Raw genomic sequence first — 12226 nt, 5'->3', positions numbered from 1 at the left:
CAACTTTAATCTTAAATATATTCTAGCCAAGTCGATCACATAACATTCGAGATAGCTCGATAAGAGACAGATCTTATGTAATAGTTAAGAACCCATTACTTTCTCCATTGTAAGTGATACCATTGTTGGTATTGACAACGAAACCACTATAGAAGCATTTTATTCTAAAACTATGAGATATTTTGACAAACAAAATTACAAAATCCAAGCTTAATTTATAAATATTGTGTGGTTAATCAAGGTACATAATTTATCAACAAAACCCAACGATAACATAATCAGTGAAAACCCAATTTCATTAATCTTCACCATAAATAACAAAATTATCAACCTAATTAATGTATTTCATAACTAATTAACATATTTTATACCTAATTCATTAAAATTCCTGATTTAATCTTAGAAACCCTAACCCTAACATTACCCTAACATCCCTGATTTAATTTTACACATCCTATATATATATATATATATATATATATATATATATATATATATATATATATATGTATGTATATACCTATATATATGTATGTATGTATGTATGTATATATATGTATGTATGTATGTATGTATATATATGTATGTATTTATTGTACTCACATTGGAATTAAATCTTAAAATACATCTATAACATGAGGATAATTAGATTTAAATATATCACATTTCTAATGAGATCTCATATAAAATATAAGTGTCATAGTAAATGAACTTTATTTTTACCATCCAAATCAATTCATAAGAGACAACGACATATTAATCTAATAATTAATAAGATATTCATATTTAATTACATACTGGGTTATATTTAGCTTCCAAATACTTGTATTTTCTTGAGAATTATCCATTAATTGTGCTCTGTGCACTCCTTGTTTTACTTCTTATAATTCATTTAAAATAATTTTGAACTAATATAGTTTTGTCAATAATAATTAACATATAAATACTAGCTAGCTAGGATGACTTGTTCAATGATAAAGAGAAAACATAATGATATCATAAAATAATTTTCTCTCTTTTCTCAAACTTCGCGAGGACACCAAAACAGTTTTCACTAAAAACTAAAAAAAAATAAAAAAATAGAAGTCCTAAGAGAAGGCATGATGAACAAGAGAAAAGAAGGGAAAAAAGAGATTTGTTATTATAATTATTCCTGCATCCACCTCACCTATTTCTGCAATTTCTTGGGAATAAAATAAAATAAAAAGGGAACGTTGTCAATGCTTCATTCTTGAATTTATATAGCCACAAAATCGCAATGATTACTGGAAATTAGCTTCTGCTTGTAATAATGATGAAGGAGGAGGAAAAATCACATTAATTTATATAAATAATAAATGAATTGTTGGTTAATGATACTCGAGGACTTTATGCAGACAATAATTGAATACTTGAACAAACAACATCGAATATTCTCACCTCACACTCATGTCGATCTCCTCTTCAAAGGAAAACAAGAGGGAAGGAGAGGCGTTCTACTCTTTCTAGTCCAGCATCCAATACATTGCTGGCTCCCAAAGGATTTTGCATGCTAGATTCTACAATTAAAGATTGAAATGGTAAAATGAAGGTGCTCCAAATTATCATAAACAATAGCAATTAAATCACTGTTCTGCTTATGAAAGGAGAAAGGGTGAAGTAAGAGCTAGGGTAAAAAGCGTTGCCTACACATTCTAGCTAGCTAGGACATATGGCAAGCAAGAAACTACACTACTGGATAGTTCCTAAGTAGGGTTCTCTCTATTCTTCTGGCCACGTATCGACATTCTTTAGCATGGATCTTGTCTTGTCTTATTTTTATTTAATTGAACAACAAATTAACCTGAGAAACTCGGGAGAACAATCAAAAGAAAAAAAAATATTTTGTAGCCAATGGTGTAGTTAAGTGTGAATTATATATCATCCACATCTTGCAAGTTTTATTCGTACCTTGATTCTCTATTCCGGTTATGATTATTATAAATTGTTATAATAATTGTTTTTCAAAGTATTTTTTATTTAAAAATATATCAAAATAAATTTTTAAAAAATTAAAAAATATTTTTCGACCGCTAAAACAAACACACGCTGTGTGTATCCTGCCATAGTGTTTCTTTTCTTTTTTATTTTTTTTTAAAATAAAATTCATGATTTAATGTTGATGCCTCCATCATGCAAAAGTAGGGATGAGTCTCTGGTGGTATCATATTTCTTTAAAACTTTAAGAAAAATGGCTTGAAATAATTGACTTTGTTAAAAATGATTGATGATAGGCAAGGTTTATTTGTGGTGGATGGAATCTTTCAAACCCTTATTTATTTATTTATTTTTCTTTTAAGCAAGTGAATCTGTCTTGAAAACGATTTATTAGTTAGTGATCTACGCCGACCGGTGCTAAATACAATGTAGCAAAATACTAGGCTACATTATCTACTTAATCATTTGAGCACAAAATCTCCCGTAATCCATGGCTGAGATGGCTTGGATTGAGACTATCCTCGATTATATAATGTTTACGTGTGGACAGCTTTTTTCTCATAAGAAGACGATGGGCCACGAACACATTATATATTTTGACATGACTGAAGGAAGAGCTTGGTTTCGATGGGTTTCAAGACGTGCCAGGATGGGTCAGGAGGAATATATATATTTGCTTTTGTTCTCTGTGTAATCCATCACTAGTACTGTTGCTGTTCTGCGCATCAAAATAGATTAACCTTTGTGTCGCAAATACTCAGTGGCTACTCGAGAATTATTGATTTGGCTGTGGCTGTGGCTGTGGCTGTGGCTGTGGCTTTCGAGTGTTTGATAATATTTTAAAATTAATATTATAGTTATTCTCAGAAGTTACAATTTGTATCTTTTTAAAAGCTAAAAGCTACAACTTTCTCGAGCATACTCTAAACATACACTTACAAAAACCGATCTTGCCATAGTGCGAATCCATCAATTCCATTCATAGCTTGATGTAATAATATCCACGGAGTCTTTGATCATTTCGCCACCCACTTGTGTCCTTTGTGCATTTTTATGTATATGTGCATGACTACATGTATGTATGTATGTACGCACGAGAGTCATCAAGGGTGGTGGGGGCTTTTACACTCGCCCCTACGAGGAAGATAAGAAAATGGAGAGAGGGTCAACTAACAAGCTCATCTTTCTTTCTTTCTTTTTTTAATGAGGAAACAGATAGGAGGAGACTTGAAATGATGATACATGGAGAGAGGACCCCATGATCATATTCAAGTCCAAACCTGATTCCTTGGGTTCCAATAGCCCATTACCCTTCTTTGACTATCAATGGTTTTTATTTAGTTAAACTAGGCAAAACCCACTTCAGGATTCCTTCCCACTACAGGTGCCTTTCCTCCCCTCCAAAAGGGGAGCCTTGTGCCATTATAAATCTACAAGCTAGCTAGCTAGCAAAACTAAGGCATTTATAGGAGTGTAAGAAGCGTACTAGCAAGCTGTAGGCTTTATGGATGGGTATCTAATGAAAGCCATAGGGGCAGGGGGGTGCTTCACTTTTTCATGATTATGATTTTGATCTAGAATTGCATGCCAATATGGTTAAGGCTTTGCCTCATCATATGCTAATGGGAACACGCCACATGTTGTCAAATCAGTGGTTGCAACCCCATGGTGCATAGCGATCGTGGAGAGATGCTATTACAACATAATTTCTGACAGGTGACATGTTTGTCGATCCTGACCAGGAGTGACTCAACCTCCTCCTTTGTCTTGTGTCAATCTATTTGCATGTAAGAAAAGAGAGAGGGAGAGAGTCAGAGAGGGACTGGGAGACCTTGGACATGGAAATGAATAAGAACTGGCCTGCATGTGTGTCTTAGGTTTTGACACATAGCTGCATATTTAAATGGTCCGAGACCCATCGTAAGGCTTTGCAAATCATCATGTAATGTTTACTTCATCATCATGCATGCGTTACCAGCTTAATCAAGAAGCACCTAGTTTCTTTTTTCTTTTTTTAATTTGGTCCCTGGCATCTTTTTCAGGCTTTGGTGTACTATCCCTAGCTCACTCAGAAATAAACAAATAAAAAGTCACTCAAAAATCTCCTTTGAACCTGGTTGGCTTTCCAGCTGTTCTAATTAAGGGGGAAGGAGAAGCCAGTGTGGTTTAGTGCAAAGCTGCCAAGGAAAGTATAGCTCATGATTAAGAGTTTGTGGGCTATTTATTGATTTTAGTTGAACAAGCTGCTCTGGTCCATGATTTATGGTTTTCCAGCTTGAAGGTAATGGTGGTCCAAATAAGACTTGAATTCTAAGCCGGAAAATTGATTCGAAAGTGGGGCTTTCATTTGATTGAGAAAATTATTAAATAAAAGTTTTGCTTTTTTTATTGGCTGTGGGAATAGGGTTGGCGATGGGGTTCCAAACTCAGTTAGAGCCTGGATTGAAAAAAGGCTATAAACCCAATCAATATTTTGTGTAGGCTAAGAGGTCCCCATTATTATCCTTTATCATAAGTTTTAAAAGTGGGGATTGAGTACTGAAATCCTACATTTAAAGCATTTGCGGCTGGTTGGTCCTGTTACGAGGGCCACTGTAGGCCACTTTCCCCCCCTTGAACTGAGTAGACTACAGCCCCATAAAACCATGTCTGCTGTCCAGGAAATGGAAGATGTTAAAATGGTAAAAACAAGACAAAAATGTTCGGATTGGGCTGGAAGAGCCTTGCCTTGCTTGCCCCAGTTCTCATACATTAACAAGTAAAAATGGGGAAAAGAATACAATGAATATACACGCGCGGTGGAGCCACTCATCCATACATCTTGATCCAAGGCACCGGATCTATCTTAGAAGTTGCTGGGTGATTAGCAGCCTCCGAGAGTGTTGTGCTCTTTGAACCCACAAGCGCCTATGTCCATGGGCGCTTGTCATTACCTTAATTTCCTATTTCAAGTCTTGAGTAACATTTTGACTCAATCCAACTTCCAGATTTATTAATTGCTCTCCGCTTAGATGCTACATCAGATTCTCTCATCAGAGATTTATATATATGACAGATACAAATCCCTACATTTTGCAGTTATTACTACTTCGCAATGTTGGTTTCTTGGAGCTTGACCTTGTAACATTTTACTCATTCCAGATCCTCACTCAATGTAGTCATGAAAGCCATTCCAATTCATATACAACGATTTCAATACAGTTGTCGTCATACATGTTTTGGTGGATTAGTGAAGCAACGGAAAGCGTCGAGTTTCATAAAAAAGACAGTATATATGGATGACCAAGATTTGCATATATTTCTCATGCCAGTCAATATTCTCAAAGATATTGCTGTTTCGATCTGCCTGAGTGACACAACCTTTTCCTACAATTAGAAATATATTCTGAGGAACACATGCAATGCTACAAACAGATAAAACTGGGGGGCTGCCAAAGGTATACTCAAGTTCAAGTGTACACGGTTTTCTCAAATCATTACAAAGTCAGCCGAAGATATGAATGTATCACGAGCATATTAGAATGCATAAATCCTGCGTCCCTTTCTTGGGAAATATTTTTGATAAAGGGGAACCCCTGAAGTTGCCATTTACCTCTCAGATCAAACTCAACTCTTTGTCTCTTCCCGTGTTCTGCAATTAGCATTAGCAATAAGGGATTGGAAAGCATGGGGGTCTTAAAACTACATTACAAATAAAGAAACTCAGTTAAATTGCGTGGAGGAAGAAGAAATGCAAAGAGTAAAGACTTTCTTGTTTTTAAGCTCTATTCTTATCGATGTCATTTTCTTCTTCTAACACAGAACGAGTGTATAGCTACAGTAAAGATAGTGTGGAAAAATTTTAACCACCAAGCATAGTAATATCACTACGCATGTAAATGTTGATAGAAACTGCTATTGATGACTTCAAAGAAAAAGAAGATAGTGATAAGTAATACCTCTTAGCTTAATGAATGATTAAAAAAAGAAAGATTGTTTAGTTCAGTTAATATGCTAATGTATGTGATGTGTTTTAGGGTTCTTTTGTTCTTGTCTCAATTAAAAGGATTTTAAAGTTCAAAGCTGAATATTATGGTAGTGTGACATTCTGATAATAGTTATTTTTTTAAAATATCTTTTATTTTTATAAATATATCAAAATAATATTTTTTTTTATTTTTAAAATTTTATTTTTGATATCAGTATATCAGTTCATATGCTAATATATGAGATCGTTTAGATCCAAAAACATAAAAAAATAATTTGAAGCAATTTTTTTTTTCCTTTCAAAAACATAGTTTAACCGCAAAACAAACACCACCTAAGTTTGTTGAGTACTAAGTTTGGTGTGAACAAAAATACTGTAGTTTTATATTTAAACCCTAAACTTAGATTCCGGGTTATCCTTACAATTCTAGACTTGTGATTCTAGAGTTATAAATATATCACTTTAATATAAGTTTAACACTTTGTTCTCGTTTTATATGCAGAAAAATAATTGTAAACTTTAAAAGAAATCAAATAACTTAATGTTTCGAATTAAAATATAATAATTCAAGATCAAAGAACTTATAATCATGGAGTAAAAATCCTTAACAAGAGAACATGGATCGATATGTGTTTATATTTTTCTTGGGTTTTTTTGGTAATGAAAACTACAAGCTTACTGGATTACAAGTCTACTAGTTATTGTCTATAAATTATCAACCTACAAGCTATTCGCCTACAAGTTACCAACCTATAAACTATTTTCCTACAAGTTATCAGCCTACAAGATTACAAGCTTATCGGTATATAGGTTTTCAAGATCCTATAAACTTGGTTAAATTGCAGAGAAATAATTATTGTTGTTGTTGTTGTTGCTGCTGCTGCATGTCTTCTTCTTTCTCAAACCTCGATTTATATAGAAAATATCATGAACATGAATAACTGCATGTTAACCACCCATATTATCCATTCCTTCGTTGTTTTAAGGTGCACGAATGAAACTACCCAATTCCATTATCTTATATGCTTAAAGTAATCAGTTACTTACCCAAGTCCAACCCACAATCAGGTCTCTGCCCTTCTTTTCCTCTAACCTAAACTCAACGAATTATTTGATTAATTTTAATGTGTAACAAGATGTGATGAATCTTATGCCAGTCTTTTCCTTTACTCTATCAGTCCCTTTGTTCTAGCAATGGACAACTGGATTGTAAAAAAACAAAACTCATTAATAAAAGAGTCCTCGACTTTACAGTCTCATCAGCAGAAGAGTTCTTATCAGCAGAACAATCCTTAACTTTAAGAATTCAAAACACCTTCAACAAACTCCACAATATACTCCATATCTTTAGGAAAATAGTTGACAATTTTTAAATCTTGAATTCACAAGATGTATAGGAAACTAAATAGGATACCGATTATAGTTTTCAGTTCTATTTAAAACTCTTGTATACACATAACTTATTAGAAGACATAAATCAAATATTCAAACTTCTCAGAAGCAAGTCTTACTTTTCTACATAGTATCAAAGTTTTTATGAAACCATCATCGTTTTTTTTTCTTTTGATCCTAAAAGGACTCATCATCCTTCTCTACTTTTAGTACTACTATTAACACTACCACTGCTCCAACACTCTCCAATCTTCTGCTGATTATCAATGTCAAACTTAATTTCTCTAACTATCTTATATGAAAAGCTCAAGCCCTACCCTACTACAGAGGTCAAGTCATTTTTTGCTACCTTGATGGTACTACCCCACCCCTATTATAAGAAATGGATCCCACTCATCCAACATAAATACTATCATTAAAGTTCTTAATTCTCAATATGATCAATGGCTTTGTCAGAATTCATTAGTTTTAAACACCATCAATTCTTCCCTCACTGAAGATGTCCTCACTCAATCCATGTCTTAGAAAACCTCTCGTGAGGTCTGACTTGCATTATAAAGAATTTTTCATCACTTTCCCAAGCTAAAGCAATTCAGATTCACACTTGTCACACCCGGACATCGCGACAACCGATTAAAATTTTTTTTCTATTGAAAAACAACAGATATCTGACATCTTGTTTTTTAGAGAAACGATCTCGTTTAAAGAGTCGCCACCTAGTATTATAGTCACTAGAAACCCTAACTGGTCAACATAGATTTTATGGTCCGGAACTGGTTACACGAAATGAAAGATGTTATCACCCTTTAAGTGTCCTACCTAAGGCAGACTACATTGTTGGTTTTGTCTAAAATTACCAAGAGTTTTGTCCTCTTTTTTTTTAGTTCTTCCTATCATGTTCTTGACTCTGGCGCCAGTAAACACTTCCTACGAATATTTCCAACTCTGGCGTTGGTAAATATTGTACAAAAAAAATACGATATTCCTGACTTTGGCGCCAATGAATAAGTTCGTGAAATTTTGAATTTTTAATGAAGAAACGATTTTTCTATGCTTTTTTCTTTTTGTTACCCTTTTTATTATTTACTCTTTTTAGACAAGAATAAAAAAAAAGCATTGCATAACATATTTGCATTTAATAGTAATGGTCTACAGATTGAGCATATAGTAGAAAAAACAAAATGCAAAAGAAAAAAAATAAAGCGCGAGGGGCCCATAAATAAATCCACGAAGATTCCCAAATATTTCAGGAATTTTCTTCTGATATCGAAAAGGGGTTTGTTCGACCAGATATCAAAATAGAAGGGGGATAAAATATATGGAAAGGCATAGGGGTGTGTTTTGCCAATGCCTTCTTCTAAAGACTAAAATGTGAAGAGAATGATGCCCCTCTGGACAATGCCTTCTTGTTTTTACTCTTCCTTTCATTTTTCTTCTATGTTCCCTCCTTTTCTTGTTTTGGTTTTTTTTTTAGTCTTCTCTCTCTCTCTCTCTCTCTCTCCTGTGTTGTTTCTCTATTTTTCTCCCTTTTTCCTTTTCTTTTCCCCCCTTTGTTTTCTCCTGCTTCTTCCTCCCGTCTCTGTTCTTTTTCTTTCCTTTTCTCACCCCGCGATGACTGCTTAGTTAGCTTTTTATAGGGGCTTGTGTGGTAGTCTTTTAGCACACCTCTTTCTTTCTGGGAGGAGGATAAATCTCGCTAGGTGTTAGTATCCTACTAGGTCTCGGATTCTAGGAGTCCTGCCACTACAGGGCTATTGGTGGTGGCTTTCTTCATGCCTCCAATGGAGTCTCGTGGGGGATGACCTGGGAAAACGGTGATGGAAGTCATGGGGATTGCCATATCATAATGATAGACGATCCATTAATGCTTACATGTCTATTTAGGTGACAATTTGATTTAATAGAGCTACAAGCAACAATAGACTATTACTTATAGTAATATAGAAGTAGAATACAAGGCTTTTGCAATTGTTGTTGTAGAAATTTAGTGGGTCATGCTAAATGACCTTCACATTCCGATTGCTCAATCTCCCACTCTGGTGTGACAATATATGAGCAACTTATTTGTCAAATATTTCATTGTTTGATGCTCGAACAAAACACATTGAAATAGACTTTTACTCTGTTTATGATCAAGTTATACAAGATCAACTTCTTGCTTAATTTGTCTCTACCAAGGACTAGTATGCAGATGCACTCACAAAGTCATTGTCTTCTATTCAATCTAACTTTCTGCCTGACAATCTCAAGATTCTTTCCTTACCCTTTTAATTGAAGGGGTGTGTATAAGAACAAAACTCATCAACATAAGAGTCCTTAGCTTTATAGTCTTATCAATAAAAAATTCCTTATTAGTAGAACAATCCTCAACTTTAGAAATTCAAAACATCTTCAACAGACTCCATAACAGACTTAACATCTTTAGAAAAATAATTGATAATTTTTAAATCTTGAATTCACAAGTTATACAGGCAACTAAATAGGATACTAGTTAGAGTTTATACATACAACTTATCAGAAGACATAAATCAAATATTCAGACTTCTTGGAAACAAGTCTTGCTTTTCTACACGGATATAGTTAGAGAATAAAGTAAGGAGGGCAACCCTATTTTTGGCATGCTTTGGAGCTTGGGGCAGTACGAGATCCTCAATTATAGAAGAGAGACGAGGTGTTGAAGCCTCTCATAGTTCAAAGATTTTAGATTAGGATACCAAGAGTGATAAGAGTAAGGAGCAGTAATATCTTCTCAAGGAAGGATTTCATATCCTTGTACTTACTGAAACTAAAATAAAAGACAAATATGAGTGTTTGCGGATCCCAATTTATAGTACAATGAGTTTGTTGTAATTTTTTATATGAAGAGACTATAATTTGAAGGGTAACCCTCTTTTAGAAATGAATCTATTCCTGAACAATTAATTAGTTGCAAAATTTTAAAAGAGTGCATGCATTCCAAAAATGACTTCAAATTTAAGCAATGCCACAAACAAAGCAGTGCCAAATTTTAAGAAGGTGATCCTCCTTTAGGCAATGACACTAAACCAGAGCACTCTGAGATTTAAAAAACTAAGAGATGATAAACTAGCACAATTTATCTCAAGTGCAAGAAGAGATTCGAGATTTGGACCTTCACTAATTCAATAACTTTGTTGGAATAAAGATAGGCATGGTAGAAGATAAAAAACAATAATACAAAGTAAAAAACTTAAGAACAACAAGAAGATTATGAGGAAGGTATACTTTTATTAGTGTTTCTCTCTAAACTCTCTTAGTTATTCTCTCTCTTTTGTACTGCTTAATAATGCTGAATTACAAGCATTTTATAGGTATAAAGTCCTAGGCAATCAAGGAATTAAACTAATACAAGGAAATCCTAATCTAACAAGAAAAACATTCTACCACCTCATCCAGTCAACCAATTCTCAACTGGTCAACCGCTTCAACTTACTCTACCAAGTCACTTTGTCTCAACTGGTTGACCGGTTCCTAACCGGTCGACCAAGTCAATCGGTTCCTAACCGGTCGACCAAGTCAATCGGTTCCTATCCGGTCGACCAAGTCAACTAATTTCTAGAAATTAGTTTACTTTCAACATCTCTTCTTAAACTTGATTTTTGCATAACTCCCAAGATATCTCTCATCTTGATAAAAACATCATATTTGAGTGGTTTGTGAAGATATTCATGACTTGGTCTTGTGTTTTCATATATTTGACTTTAGCTTCCTTGTTTGCAATGCAATCTCGTAGGTAATGAAATCTTGTGTCAATATGCTTACTTCTATCATGTTATACTGGATTCTTTGATAATGTAATGGTTGAAGAGTTGTCCACATAAATTTCACTAGGCTTCTCTTGTGGCATTCACAATTTCTTCAATAAAAATCTTTAGCTATATGAAATGACAAACACATGATATAATAGCTATATATTTAGTTTCACATGTTGATAAAGTGGCTACGAATTGCTTTTTTGAACTCCATGTGAATGTTATGTCTTCCATGTAGAAAAAAAAATTAGTAGTGCTCTTTCTATCATCCATATCTCCAGCCCAATCTTATCACTATAACCCATGAGACCAAAACTATTAGAATATCCATAAAATAAGCCAAAATAAGCCAAAATCAACAGTACATTTGATATAGCAAAAAATTCGCCTTAAAATTTTGAAGTGTGTCATAATTGGTGTGTCTATAAACCTACTTACAAGTCCTACTCCAAAAAAAATATCTAGATGAGTGCATGTCAAATATCTCAAACTCCCAACTAAACTTTTGAGTGTTGTAAAGTTTATCTTCTCCTTTTCATCATTCTTTAACATCTTTACTCTACACTCAATTAAATTATTCATTTTTGCACATTCCTCCATCTTGAACTTCTTGAGAATCTCCTTTGCAAACTTCTCTTAGCTTATAAATATTTCATCCTTTCCTTATTTGATCTCAATCCCTAAGTAGTATGTTATAAGATCAATGTCTATCATCTCAAACTCCCTGATCATTGCTTACTTGAATTCTCCAAACATCTTTGGATTATTTCCTGTAAAAATCAAGTCATCTATATACAAGCATACAATAAGAGCATCATCATTTTCTTTATCTATGTATAGATAGCTTATTCATGGGGGCATTTTACAAATCCATTCTTTAAAAAGTAGCCATCAATGCGACTATACCAAGCCCTTGGGGTTTGCTTCAATCCATACAAGGCTTTGTTCAACTTTAATACCTTGTCTTCATGTCCCTTCATTTCATAACTCATAGGTTGCTCAATGCAGACCTTATTCTCAAGAAAACTTGATTTGACATCCATTTGATAGATTCTCCATCTATGTTGGGTAGTTGTGGCAGTGATTAATCGAATGGTCTCCAATCTAACAATTAGAGCAAACACTTCATCATAATTAATCT

This window comes from Populus trichocarpa, chromosome 5 (genome assembly GCF_000002775.5).
Source record: "Populus trichocarpa isolate Nisqually-1 chromosome 5, P.trichocarpa_v4.1, whole genome shotgun sequence".
Lineage (NCBI taxonomy): Eukaryota > Viridiplantae > Streptophyta > Magnoliopsida > Malpighiales > Salicaceae > Populus > Populus trichocarpa.
Note: the sequence above shows the minus strand (reverse complement) of the source record.